This window comes from Pleurodeles waltl, chromosome 3_1, assembly GCF_031143425.1.
Source record: "Pleurodeles waltl isolate 20211129_DDA chromosome 3_1, aPleWal1.hap1.20221129, whole genome shotgun sequence".
Lineage (NCBI taxonomy): Eukaryota > Metazoa > Chordata > Amphibia > Caudata > Salamandridae > Pleurodeles > Pleurodeles waltl.
The window spans coordinates 497,076,504-497,092,054 of record NC_090440.1 but is presented as its reverse complement, the minus strand read 5'-3'; positions in this window follow the sequence as shown (position 1 = coordinate 497,092,054).

Genomic DNA, 15,551 nt, shown 5'->3' with positions numbered 1-15,551 from the left:
AGAGTGAGGTCACCTATTTGGTAGACCTCAAGACTCCTGGTAACCCTTTAAGTGTTTTGCATGTCAAACACCTCAAAAGGAGAGTGAACTTCTCCCTGAACTACTTTGTTACAAGGAGCAGGATGGGTCGGTGGAGGGTGTCAGCCTCTCCCCAAATGCTGATTTGAGAGCAACAGAGGGACTGCAACAGTTTGCCTCTCTTTTCTCCCTCACCTCAGGACTCACTACATGATGGACCCTTGCTGAGGCAGTTTGCCTCTCTTTTCTCCCTTACCCCCGGACTCACTACATGATGAGCCCTCGATACTGATGCTGGGGACATTATGGCTGTAAAGTGTAAAATCTACAGGCTACCTGATAAGGTGAGAGCCAAAAAGGAGGAAGTATCCAAAAGGCTTGAGCAAGTGGTCATTGAGCCCTCAAACAGTCCTTGGTCCAGCCCAGTGGTGTTGGTCCCCAAAGAAGTCCTTTGAAGTACCAACCCAGAGCTTTGGTTCTGTGTGGAGTACCGTGGGCTCATTGCAGTCACCAAGACTGATGCACACCTAATCCTACATCTGGATACTGACAGATTGCCTTGACCAAGGGGGGCAAAGAGAGGCCTACCTCTCCCATGGGAAAACATTGGAATTACCTTATTATAATTAATTGGTGACAATTTCCAAATGGGAGCAGGTAAGCAGTTCATGTTCGGAATCCTTGGAATTGTAGTGAAAAATATTCTATCATGGTGAAATTGGATTTTGAATTACAATTTTTAAAATGCCACTTTTGCTCTTGCTTGGGTGAGAAGGACTGGACCTGCATCTGTTGAACCCAGGACCACAGAGTGACTCCAAAGGCTAGTTGTCTGGCCTCCTGACTATAACCTGAGGAACAGAAGTCTCCAACAGGCTTGAACCCAGCACCTGGATTCTACCACCTGTGAGTGCTACCCTGACAAGTGGTGTCACCCCAGTCCTGGACACTTGGAAGTGGGCCTGAAGGTTGTCTGCCAGCCCATCACATTTGAGACAGACTAACCCTTCCGTCAATCCCTAAATCAGGCCCCTCATTATAAGACAGAATACAATTACTACTATAGCTGAGTCAAATTCAAATGTACAAACCATGTCCTCTTTGCTTTGAACAGAAGCATCCACATGTTAATGACCCTTCCAAGTAAAACCTCATACCTAAACTTATCAAACAGTTCTTCCAATAGAATAGGATTGTTCCTGATTTAATGTGTCTTGTTTGTCTGTTTTTTTAACCCTGAGTGCTTTAAGTCTTAGGTACGTTTATGAGTACTATTGGAGTACTGGGACAATTCTTCAACAGCTATACAAAAAAGAAGTAAATCCCTTACACTGAAAACCTGTTTCGTTCCCTATGTAGTGAATTCAAGTCATCAAAGACCACCTAGCAAAAGCACTTAAAACTGCTGGAGCCCTATTCAACTTCATCCCATTGACAGCATCAAGGTGACGTGATCACATCACAGAGTATTCATGACCGACAAAATATGCTCCCTCATTATCTGCCTAATTCATGCTTTTCATTGTCCATTGAGAGGTAAATCAAAATACTCAAGCTTTTGTCTTCAACATTTTCTTCTATATTGAAGCATTCTGATACTGGTTGCAGCCATGTTCCACTGAACTGATATTTGCTCCATAATTCCAAATATATCTCAAAGATAAATTCTTGACTGGGCCTAACGTCCTGTTCATGCCACATAAATTCAATCATACCAGAGCTTGCTGAAGCCACTGAAAATATTGATGGGAGAAACCTATACCATATACTAATAATTCCCACATTGGTCCATAGTTAAGCCTGGGTGAAATTTAGATAACAGTAGCATATATCATGTAATTTTGGGAAATTCACATTATGCTTGTTGCATTAAATTCCTGAATTCACGCCAATAGGCAACTTTTCATAATTATTCAAAATAATTGGAAAAGCTATCTATGTTGAACTCCAAATCACATTACTGCCAACCATCTTTTACATAGCTACCAGTCTGGTTTCAGATCGTGCAGCATGGAGAACCCAAACTTACACATCATAGACAGTGTCCTTTTAACCACAGATGATGATGACTGCTTCCTGCTATTGCTGGACCTCTCTGCTGCTGCAGATGCAACCATTTCATGTTCATACGCACCCAGGTGTTTCCCTTGGCATCACCAGCAATGTCCTTCACTGGGTATCACCATTTCTTCAAAACTAATTTTCAAGCCCTCATAATGTTGCATCTGGATGTTCGTAATGCCCAACTCCATGGCCACAATGGTACACGTAAGGGGCATCCTACACAACACAATATGTCCCATTTAGTATAAGACATTTCTCTAATTTATTTAGATTGCTCCTTTCTTCTCCTGGACTTAGAAGAGTGAATCCAAGTTGTCCTAAAAATCATCAGAGAGCATCCTACAGGAGAAGCTGACAGGAGAGCACTCTACAGGAAAAGCTCAGAGTGCCTGCCATTCCATGCCATTCTGCTCCATAGCAACTATTGTGAGTTTCGAACCTCTAGTGTACCAGAACTCCCAGCATGCAATAACTTCTTGTTAGATTTCTCGTACCTATTTTCCCTTCCTCACCATTTTGCCATTCCCTGCAAAGGTTTGGGGAGTCAACAGATCATTTGAATGTGGAGGCTTGGATTGTTATAGAACATGGCTTTAGGCTCTTGGAGGGCTTTTTAATTTCAATTTTAATATGTAGTTGGCTGAATAATGACTCTTAATGAGGACTCGCATTGGGCTGAATATAGACTGCTAATGGGAAAATACTGCTGGGAATATATTGTTTACTATCTTGTTCACTTAAAATAGTATTCTTATTCTTTGGACCTGATCGTCAGACTTTGTTGTGGATTCACTTTGCACCAATGCTTTTGGAACACTCATCTTCTTCAGTGCTGTCTATGCAATACCTACACCTATTCAGTGAAGTGAACTGACTTCATATTTGAAAACATTGAATTTCATCTAAAAGTAATTATTATTTTGATATAATTAAGTTTTTTTTCCAAATATAGGGCCTAATTCTGAGTCTGACGGGCGGCGGAGGCCGCCCGCCAGACTTCCCCCCTCCGAAATACCGCTCCGCGGTCGAAAGACCGCGGAGGGTATTCCGAGTTTTCCCCTGGGCTGGCGGGCGGTCTTCGCAAGACCGCCCGCCAGCCCAGGGGAAAACTCCCTTCCCACGATGACGCCGGCTCGTAATAGAGCCGGCGGAGTGGGAAGGTGCGACGGGTGCAGTTGCACCCGTCGCGTATTTCAGTGTCTGCTTTGCAGACACTGAAATACTTTTAGGGGCCCTCTTACGGGGGCCCCTGCCGTGCCCATGCCATAGGCATGGGCACGGCAGGGGCCCCCAGGGGCCCCGTGACTCCCCCTCCCGCCATCCGGTTCCCGGCGGGAGAACCGCCAGGAACTGGATGGCGGGAGGGGGAGTCGGAATCCTCCATGGCTGCGGAGCGCGCTCCGCAGCCATGGAGGATTCCTACGAGCGGCGGAAAGTCAGCGGGAGACCGCTGGCTTTCCGCGTCTGACCGCGGCTAAACCGCCGCGGTCAGAATGCTCGTAGGAGCACCGCCAGCCTGTTGGCGGTGCTCCCGTGGTCGGTGGCCCTGGCGGCCACCGACCGCCAGGGTCGGAATGACCCGCATAGCCTCTTAATAAATATCATTTGTTATAAGTGCCTAGGATTGCTCTTTAAAATAAGTTTCTGATGGTCCTCTCTTTATGAATTCATGTGCTCTCACTCTGAGAGCCTGATTACAAAGTGTGGTAATACAGCAACTGGTAAATAAAAATACCACATATTGTGGTATTGACTGAGCACACTGTTAAGTCCACATTCTGGGATTTGCAGCTCAAACTGTTACGTACATTCTCTATACATATTTTATAAGGTTTCATATTTTGATTTGTATACTGCAAAAAAAGCTGATCCTGATTTTAGTTTCAACTCCTGATTCAGAATTATTTGGCCTCTTAGAATGAAGATCAGATTGTGCACATCACAGAATGCAACAACTACAGGAACAAAATGACAGCTCTGCTGCTATTTTTGATTTCTTCTTTAATGTGTTTTGCAATTTATTATTAGTAATATTCAAACTTACTCACATAGTATGGCTTTAACTAATGGTGGAATTGTCTGCTTTTGAGGAGTTACCATAATGTTAAACCAGAACTTGGCTAACTCAGAATTACATGATAGATAACACACTTAATAATCATCATGCCAAATCCTGCATGTCTTTATTTGTAGCATGGTTAAAAGGCCTGGTGGTTAGTTGTAATCTAGTAAGGTGTCTCATGCTTTTGTATATCACATTTCTTCAAGAAATCAAGTGAAAGCAGATTTGGGACAGCATGCTTATCACAGTTAGCTAGATTACCTGTGAACTGCTTATGCTTCTTTTCACGCATTGATAGAGAATGTTGGTGCACCAGAGGTTCTTTCATTGGTTGCTATATGTTAGTACAATCAACAGTTGAGCATTGGAGACTCCAGAGGTTCTTTCATTGGATGTCTCATGCTAATGTTATCAGTAGTTTAGCATTGGAGACAACCCAACCTCACCTGTTGTGGGTTTCTGAATATGATAATATCTTTTGCCCATTTCATGACACAAAGTTCACAGAGACCAATGCCAGAGCAATGGTTGTGTTACCAAAAAGAAATTGTTGTGCTTTCCAAGATAAAATGTTGAGCAGTATTGATTACAAATCTGAAGGCATGAAGTAGGAGAAGTCAAATCTGATCAGATGAGTCTTCTGAAAACACACATCTGCTGGTTGCAAAGCCATGGATGCTCTATTAAAGAAAACAAGATTTTGGTGTCTTTCAAAAGGATTTACTGCTGAAACAGCAACAACGCAGACCTCCCTCACCAGCAAGCATCAAGCAACTAGCTTGGAACTCCCACACCATGCAGAAAAACATCATAATGAATATTACACCATCAACATTCTATTTAATAACGAAACAAACTCCCCTGAAGAATATAACACACCTTCTTCACTTATAATTGCACTATAAAAAACATACAAGTAAACAATTTGCATGAGAACTGAATATAAATATGCCAAAATTACGATTACTTCAACTAACATAATTCCTCAAGTATTCAGGAAACTTCCTAAATGTAGGTGTCATCCTTTGTTCTTGCTCGGGTATGGCTTCATTTGTGCACCGAATTTCAGTTTCTTTCTTCATCTTCACCCTCAACAGTGACTCTCTCACCAATTGCTCTAGGTTCTTTTCCATTGTTTCTTCCTAGAACCCTATTGTAATGGATCAGCATGAAACTACAAAACCACTCTCTTTGTTCACACTAATTGACAAACCTTACCATGCAAGCAACTCTCCTGCGATTACGCTTCTCCCCATTCCCCAGCACCACAAAGTACCAATGTTACTCTTTAACCTTAAAAGGTCCTAAGAACTTCTTCAGATCACCATTCACACACCCAGACTTCACCTTCCCCAGGAGAGGAATATCTTTACCCTCTTTGTCTGAAAAAGACTTCATTCAAGCTGGTAACATTTTTTGCCAGCTATCCTTCCTCTTGTCATATCAAAGGGAATCATCCCTGTAACTCCACTCTTAGTCATACGGTAACCCCAAACCAGAACCATTCCAGCTGACTTGACATCCTTCCTATTAGCTACCACCATATGAATCACACCTTCACCATGAGGTTAGCTCTTTTCCCGATACCATTGGCCTATGGGTTATACAGGTTTGTATGTGAATGTTTGATCCCACCCCAAAATGTCCTAATCTCATTCGATACTAACTGAGTACCATTACCTGTAATCAATTTAAAAGGAAAACCTTCTTCCCTAGAGACATCTCCCTTGGCCTAAATGGTAGCGTTTGTAGTAATTTCTCTGATGAATTTCACAATTAGCTATTTGAAATGAACATCCATCATGACTAATGCAAATTCAGGCTCCCCTCAAACCTCAAACACCACTAAGTGGTCCAATAAAATTGATACATACTGTATGCCAAGCCTCACCAGGATCCTCTGTCACTCCACCACATTCTTGATTACCAACTCTCAATCTTTTTTTTCTTTTATTACAATCACCACACCACTCTACCCATGCATCCACATCACAATCCATTCTTGGCCATCAAAAAAGTTCCCTAAACCTCTTTATTGTCACTGTTTGTCCTAAATGGCCTTCATGGGCCAAACTAACTAATATCCTTCTCAAACTTCCTAGTGGGACAAATTTATCCTCTCTCATGATGACATTCCCATCCAACACAGATAATTCATCCACCATTTTAATAAACGTCAGACCCCGCAGACCCACCACAATTTCTCTCTTGCTCCCTTTTACAATCAACTTTGCCACTTCTTTTAATCATCAGTCATTCCTCTGTACCATTTCTCTTTTGACACAGCACCATGGGTACATTCAATTAAATCCCCATCACTAGCTACAGCTTCTTCTATTTCAAAAATGTCTACATTAACTTTAGCAACATTTTCCCAATTTAAAGATAGACATGAGAAACTATCAGCTTGAATATTGCGCCATCCAGGAATATATTCTATATGACACTGATACTCCAGAAGGCAAGAAGCCAATCTAGCCAACCTCACTGAGACTTTGCCCACACCTACCGGTAATAGTAATTTGATTAGGCTTGGGCAGAACATGCTGAATTTCACTTTACAGTACGCCACAGAGATAAATAAAAAATCCACAAGATTCTGCAGAGTTCCGGTAGCTGGAGGAACTCGGGCGTGTTGCACTGCTCATGCTGATTTTTAGCACCACAAGCTTGTTCCACACTGTATATCAGCACAAAGGGCACCACATGCCATGCCAGAGGGTGCTCTTTCTTTCTACAGCTCAAGTAGAAAGCGGCCACTTTCTTAATGTGAATGATTGCAACCTGCCATTACTTCCTCTGTTGAGAAATCTTGCTGAGAGGGGTCCTAGTGCCCAAAAATCACACTAGGGATGCAAATTGTCACTCACACTTACCAACTAAACGTTGGTGAGCCATGTGCAAGAAAAAACTCCTCCACACAGTGGTTGGCAGAGTTTTGCCAGAACTCCATGCTCCAAGCGTAGTGCGGAGTAGGCAAAACTTTTCAAACTGCACTGGCAAGGCAGATGTTTCTTCCACCCCTTATTTTTATGAGTGGTTTATGGCCAGTGCGGAAATCACCTGGAGACCCAACATATAAGTCCTGAAATACTCAATTACCGAGGCCGCAGCCAAAGCCTTCTTTCTCAATCACTAAATAATTCCTCGCAGTGTGGGTTAAAGATCTTGAGGCAAGAGCCAACATGCTTTCTCCACTGGGATGGATTTGAGACAATATTGCCCCCCCATCCCAATGGTACTGGCATTCACAATAACAGTAGTGTTTAGTCAAACATCAAATTGAGCTAACACTCCAGCTTTAAGTAAATCAACCTTTAAGGTTTCAAAGACCTTTTGCTGATTTCTCCTTCTTAAGAATCAACCTAGATACAGCAAGCCTGTCCAACAGCTTCAATGGTTTTACCAAACACTAGTATGTCATCTTGGAAAAATATTATGCTGTCCATTCCTCTGAATACCTCACTCGTCATCCTTTGAAAGACGCTTACAGCAGATGATAGCCCAAATAACATCCTTATGAACTGGAAAGTACCCTGCATGGTTATAAAAGTAGTAAATGGCTTAGACTCTTCATATAACTTATTCTGGTGGTATGCATTTTTTAGATCAAATTTACTAAAGAATCTCCCCACCTTAAGTAGCACAAGCTATATAGTAATGTCGGGCACAGGATAATGGCCAAACAGAATGTTCTGATTACCAATGTGAAGATCAACACAGAAATGGAGACCCCCTTCCCTCATCTGCCTTCTCAATAATTACATACAATGAAATCCAGTTGGAAGTCTCAATATACTCAATAATACATTCTTTCACCATGTCAAGAGGCATATTCTAAATCTTTTTCCTCACTACCACCAACACCCTCCTTAGTTTATGTTGAACATGAAAGGCATCAGATTGAACAACAATTTCATGCACATAACCCTTCAGTTTTTCTAACTTTCCAAAAAAGAACAGGTTTAGCACACTTCACAGCTTCATCAATGGAAAGTCATCCACAACCTTAACCTGGTTGGGTGTTCTTGGGTTGATAATAATGTGCAGATCTTAATGAAGTAGCCAACCCCAAACTGGGGGACCACTTTCTGCTACATACACCTTTCAAAGTATTTGTCTGTTTTGAAATGTAATTTAAATTTAAGTCAACATATGTCCAAAAATATCAATATTCTCTCCCTGAAAGCCACCAGGATGTATGCCTTTTGGCAACAAACGAGTATGTGGCCACTCCTGTAAAAACATACACTTAGAAACAATGGTATAAAGTCAACCTGAGTCCACCATAAATTGAACAGTTCTCCCTTTCACTTTAAAATCAACTTTCAGCCTGCAGAGCTTACAAGCGTCATTCTTTTTTTTAAGGTAAATCAGCTTTATTAAAATCAAAATACATATGGGTTACATACTAACAATACAATATATCTGTCACACTGATAATGATATGATTTTAAAAGGAATTGTAAAAGCTGTTTAACATTTTGAAAGTATAAAAAGGGGAAGAAACAATGAAAACGGAACAAGACCATTGACAATGCGAAAGATGCATTGGATCTTCAACAGTTAAATAAAAAAAAGTAATATTCAAAAAGGCATAAATGTAAGCTAAATTAAAATTCACTCAAGAACAGAGAAAATAAAGAATTCATGGTGGCTTAAAATTCTCAGATAATGTACAATTAGCAGAATTACAAGCAACAGCATTAAGATAATCAGTCAAAGGTAACCAGTACAAATATCTATTTACGGAAGGGCTGCATAAAGAGGTAAAAGCAATATCTAGTCTATGGTAGTGACAAACATTATTCCACCAAGCTTTATAGGAAATATTGGATGAATTTTTCCAATTGAGAGTAATTTGTTGAAAGGCCAGAGCTAACATGAGATCCAACAATTTTAAATTATCATCATCTGAAAAAATGTCCGCAGAGAGACTACCTAAAAAAAGCACTAGCGGAGATAATTGGGATTGCAAATGAAAAATGCAGGTAAGTTGACACCAAACTTTTCTCCAAAAAGAGACAGTAGGAGACATTCAAAAAGGATATGCATAAGATCTCCCTTTGGGCTATCGCAGGACCAGCAACTTGAAGTGGAGGATAGAGAAAATTTAGCTAAAGTAGAAGGGGTAAAATAAAGTCTATGATAAAGAAAGAAAAGTGACTGTGTGGTAGAAGCTGATCTGGATATTTTATAAGATCGATGCCACACCTTATTCCAAAAGGAAACAGTCCAGGTACATCCCAAATCCAATTCCCATTGAGATTCAATTTTAGATTTAGGACGCGTCAAAACAGGAGACTGAAAAAGTTTATAGATATTTGATGCCTTTGGATACGAGATAAGAAAGGAGGACAAAGAAAAGGGTAATTCCGAAGAAGGAGAAGGGTAAGGCAAGGAAAAAAGTACATCAAGAATAATATTAATAAGAAGAAGATACTTAGGCATAAATGAATTGGGACAATGAAATAGAAGTTGGAATTGTGAAAAAGAAAGTGGAGTATTATTGGAGAATAGATCTTTGACCCAAACTATATTTCTTTGTCGCCAGGATTTCCAAAATAAGGGTTTTTTATTAATAGTGATAAGACAATTATGCCAAATAGGGGAATTCAGAAAAGAGGAATGAGAAACAGATGGAGGTAAATAGTAAGAACGCAGAAGAGAACAAGTATGTTTAAGAAGCAGAGAGGAGATAAGTGAAATATTATAGGAAAGGGATACCACCTCACTAGGGGAAAAAGGCAAAAGAAAAGAACACTCAATATCCAACCGTAATGGAGTAAACCTAGATTCTGACAGAGAGACCCACCTAGAAGCTTGACGCAAACAAAAGGATTTGTGATACAATCTAAAACCAGGAAAATTGACTCCTCCCTCCTGTTTAGAATGGAGAAGATGACTAAGAGAAATTCTAGATTTCTTATTGTTCCAGAGGAATTTAGACAATCTGGAGTCCAATTGTGTAAAAAAGGTACCAGGTAAAGGAAGCAGAATCATCATTTTAATGGAGTCAGGAGGACCCCACCACGATAAAAATAAGGGATTCCAAGCCAGAATCGCTCTATCAACTTTCTCTAAAGCCTCTGAAATATTTACTTCAATGGACTTTTTAATGGATGAAGTGAACAAAAATGCCTAAATATTTAATCTTGGAAGAATTCCAGTGAAAACCAGTGATCTCAAACGATGCTTTAAAACAAAATTTTGTTAGAGGGAGGATTTCAGTTTTATCCGAATTTATCTTATAACCTGAAATCAAGGAAAAATCCTCAATTTCCGGGAGTAGAGACGGAATCGAGAGCTCAGGGTTTGAGATATAGAAAAGTATATCATCTGCATACGCCGTTAATTTTAAATGTTTCTCGCCATACTGGAAACCTTCAATTTTAATGTTATTTCTAATACTGGATAAAAAGGGCTCAAGAGCTAGAATAAATAGGAGTGGAGAGAGGAGACACACTTGACGTACACCTCAGCGTAATACAAAACATCTAGACAATTTCCCATTTATCAATATCGATGCCATTGGAGATTGATAAAACAAAGAGATAAATGAATTGAAATGAGGCCCTAAACCATGCCAGGCTAAAGCTTTTAATAGAAAAGACCAGTCTAACCGGTCGAACGCTTTCTCAGCATCTATGGAAATTGACGCTAAAGAATACGGCAGAGCTGGAGCTTTGCTGAGTACATTAAAGAATGTTCTAGAATTGTCAGAAGCAAGTCTATCTTTGATAAAACCTGTTTGTTCCTTACTTATCAGCGCAGGTAAAAGGTTATCAAGACGTAGGGCTAATAATTTAGCAAAGATTTTATAATCTGTATTGAGAAGAGAGATTGGTCTAAAAAATTTACAGAAAGTATGATCCTTACCGTCCTTTGGAATTAGGCAAATCGAAGCTTCCTGAAAGGTGCCCCCTGTAGAGCCAGAACCCATGAAAAAGTGGAAAAGCTGAAAAAGTTTGGGAAGTAACATGTCAGAAAAATGTAAAAAAAAATCCTCTGTAAATCCATCTGGAGCAGGAGTTTTACCTTTTTTTAGAGATTGAAGGGCTCTAAAAATCTCTAACGAAGTAATATCTGCTTCAAGTGAAGTAGCATCAATCAGTGTCTTATTAGGGTTTGGAATATTCTTTAAATAATCATCAATCCGTAAGGGGGTCGGGACTGACTCAGGAGTATAAAGTGTCTGATAATAATTAACAAATTCAGCTAAAATACCTTCATCCTTAAAAAGGGACTCACCAGTCTCTGAAACTATAGACTTCACATTGTGGCGTTGCTTTCGAATGTTTAAATAATTATAACGGGCACTACTACGTAGAAGAAAAGAGGAAGCATTATCCGTTGAGATTTTGTTAAAATGCAGTTTTGCCTGAATAAGTTCTTGTACATTAAAATTGGAGGAGGAAGAATAATACTGATGTTCTAAGCGTTTAATTTTGAGAAGCAGTGCTTGATGCTGGGCATTGAAAGTTTTATTTTTATTAGAAACAAAACTTATTATATGACCATGAGCCGCAGCCTTAAACGAATCCCATAACAACTGTGGAGAAACGTGAGAATCTTCTTTAAATCGAAAAAATTTGTCCGCAAAGGCAACAAAGGAAGTGGAAAATTTAGAATCAAGTAATAAAGCATTATTAAAACGCCACCTATTGGACTTGAGATGCACCGGGAGCAAGTCAAAATCTGTAATGATTGGGGCATGATCAGATATTACCATAGGTTCAATGGAGGAATTAATAAGGTTTTGGGATAATGATTTAGAAACAAAAATATGGTCATGTCTAGATAAGGAGCCATGTGGTGGAGAATAAAACAAAAAATCCCTATTATCAGGATTACAAGTTCTCCATGAGTCAATTAAATTACATTGTGAGAAAAATCCCTTAAATTGTTTATGCATTTTATGAGGAGAAATTTTAATTACAGATTGCCTATCTATAAAGGGATCAAGAATTTGATTGCGATCTCCTCCAATAAGAAGAAAATCATCATTATAATGCAAACATTGTTTAGTAATATTGGGCCAGAAAAGATAATCTGAATCATTTGGGCCATAAATATTGCCAATAGTCATTGTAATCCCATTGATACTGAGCCTCACAAAAAGCCACCTGCCATCAGAATCCAAATCTTGCGAAATAACATTAACCGGTTATTTTTTTATGGCAAAGCACAATTACACCATTTTTCTTTGTAGATGAAGGTGAAGTAAAAACATTGCCCACCCATCCTTTTTTGAGTTTCAGAGCTTCAGAATCCGTCAAATGGGTCTCCTGTAGAAGAACCAAGTCTGGATTATATTTAGATACGTGGGATAAAATTCTGTGCCTTTTGATTGGATTAATAAAACCTTTGACATTCCAAGAAATTCATTTTCAAGAAACAACCCTGAATTTACGTTACATAACCACATATATACACGAAAGGCCTTGTACCATAAATAACTGAAAATACACATAAGGGAAAAAAAAACAGAAACAAAAGGAGAGAAGAGTAAAGGGAAAACAGCAGGAAAAAGGATGGAAAATAGCCAAGAAAAAAAGAAGAGACAGTACATGTCAAATAAAGACGACTGCAAAAACATACCTGAGATGAATGAACAATAGGGGAGGGGTGGTGACAGCACAGACTGAAGACGGCACAGCAAGGGAATGGAACGCATCAACGAACAACGGTTAAGAGCAAAAATAATGATTATAGAACACCAGGAACCTGTGAAAAGAAAAGAAAACAATACATTAACATAAAAGGGTCTGTAGTCACGCAATATAATATACTGGATAAACTGCATATGAAGGACCATCAATTATAACGCAGTAGTAATGAAAGGGCATAATAAATTAAGAAACGTATATAGTCAACGTGTAGAAGGACCAGCTGTTTCCATAGAATTTGTAGAGTGTAGTCGTAGAAAATCACGAAGAACTGCAGGAGAGGTAAATGAAGTGGTCTTTTTTGATATGTCACTTTGAACAAACACGGATGGAATAATCCAAAACGAGCTCCTAAGTCACGAAGCTGTGGACGAAGATCCAAAAACTCTTTCCTCCTGTCTGCTGTAGCTTTGGACACATCCTGTGAAATGAAGATTTTACTCCCCTGCTAAGAAATTTCTTTTTTGGCTTTCGCAGCGTTAAGAATTCTCGATAAGTCAGTAAATTCAAGAAAGAAAATAATCACGCCTCTTGGTTTAGATGTGGAGGAATGCGGAGAACGATGACCAATGCGGTGTGCTCTTTGGATGTTCAATACTTTATAAGATGGTAGACCCACCAACTGTGGAAAGAAGGAGGTAAAAAATGTAATTGGGTCATTCCCTTCAAGACCCTCTGGTAATCCATAAAGGCAAAGATTATTGCGTCTATTTCTGTTTTCCAAATCCTCCGTAAGAGTCTTCAAGGTTGCCACTTCATTCTCCAAACTAATAATTTTTTGTGTTTCATCCTGCACATCGCTGTCTCTGCCATGCCATACTCAGAGCAGAGAAGAAAGTACCACAAGGGAACACTGGTATATAGCTCACTGCATAAGAGACACACAGTATTTTCTACAACCACCAGGCTGTTCCTCGGACTGCTCTGGTCCTTGTCTCCAAATCTAGAAACAAGACTTCAGCGTCTTTAAACCTCTTTAAAAATAATTTATTTCTGGAACAGACACAAAGTGGTCCACCCTCATCCGCCAGCTTGGAACTCTGAGTGTCACTGTGGACAAGGGGCAGTTGTTACTGGAAGCTCTGCTCATGGACGTATCAACACCGCTCCTTTACTGAAATTATAATTTGGAATACATTTTACCTTCTGGATAATTACTTTCCTGTGTGGCTATTGCTTTTGAGCAATGGTGACAAGGATGGCTGGAGCGGTCCTGGTGGTCTGACCCATTTGATGTAGAGCTTAAGCAAAGTATTCACCAATAAATCCCAAGTCCTGCGGACATATTACATGAGGTACCGTTGACGTTGTGACAGAGGATTTCCTTCTATAGCTGTTCCAGTGTTTGTTATTATACCAGTGATTTCAGCCAGCTGGATCGCTGTGTTGTGCAGGGACTTCGGCACTGGTCCTCTTACATCATGGCATTTTTCGGCGGCCATTTCCTGAGTGTTCTTCACTAATTGGTGTTGCCTTGGCAATGGTGGACTCCTATTGCCTGAACATCTGCATGGCCCGTTCAGCAGTAATTTTCCACTTTTGCCTTTGTAACGTTCTACAACGTGTTTGACGTGTCCTGAGCTGCTTCTTCATGGCTTTTCCTTCAGTTTTGTGTACTGCTAAGGAGTTTTTTCAGCTTCATTAATGCTGTCTCCCACTTGCATTTTGGAGGATAGCTAATTGTTGTGATGGTGGTGAGGATATCATTTCTTCGGTGATTGGCACACCAAATAATTTCTGCATTTCCAGGACTGTGTTAATCATTATGTTGGTGATTGTCACCTCAAAAATGTGTTACGCACTGTGGGGTAGTTGTTTCCTTATGATTGGTGCAACTAATAATTAGTGTTGGATTTTTTTTTTGCATATGTCATATTTAGAAAAACGTTTATTGTACTTTATTTAGTACTGAGAATTAGTTGTTTGTGGTGTACATTTAATACCTAGTTTTTTACATAGTAATATATATATATATATATATATATATATATATATATATATATAAATATATATATATATATATATATATATATATATATATATATATATATATATATATATATATATGTGTGTCATGATGAGCATACAACCCCAATGGTTTTTTTTACGGATGAACCTGGAGAACCTCTGGTACAATGGGAACTGTGGCTTGATATTTATGAAGCTTATGTGGATGTATTCGAAGATGGTGAATGTACATCTAAAGAAGCTTACCCCTACTCAAACATAGATTGGGTGCAGTAGGTTTAAAGGAATTTAAGAATTTTCATCCTTTGGAGAAAACTGATGAAGTGGATGTGTATTAGTGTGCTATCAAACAGATGCAAGAAAGGTATGGTAGAAAAAGTAAGTAGCCATGTAACAGCTGATATTACATTCAAGGAAACAGAAAGATGATGAAACAATTTATCAGTTTTTTGTGGATGCAAGAGGATGTGCTGTAACATGTGACTTTGAGCATATGTCATATGACCAAGTATTGAAAGCTCAAATACTGATGAAAACCAAACCCAAGAAAATACAAGAGAAATTATGGTTGTGTGGTGAATGTCCTTGAAGGCAACAGTGGATATTGCTTGAATCATAGAAGTGCCAGGGAGGTACATATAAACTGTGAGAAAAGAAAGTGAAAGTGCTGTGTCTGTTGTATCTATCTGTGTAGGTAGAGGAGGAAAGGAGGCTAGAGACAAAGGAGATATTTATGAAGCACAAATTATGAAGATATGCAAACTGTTACA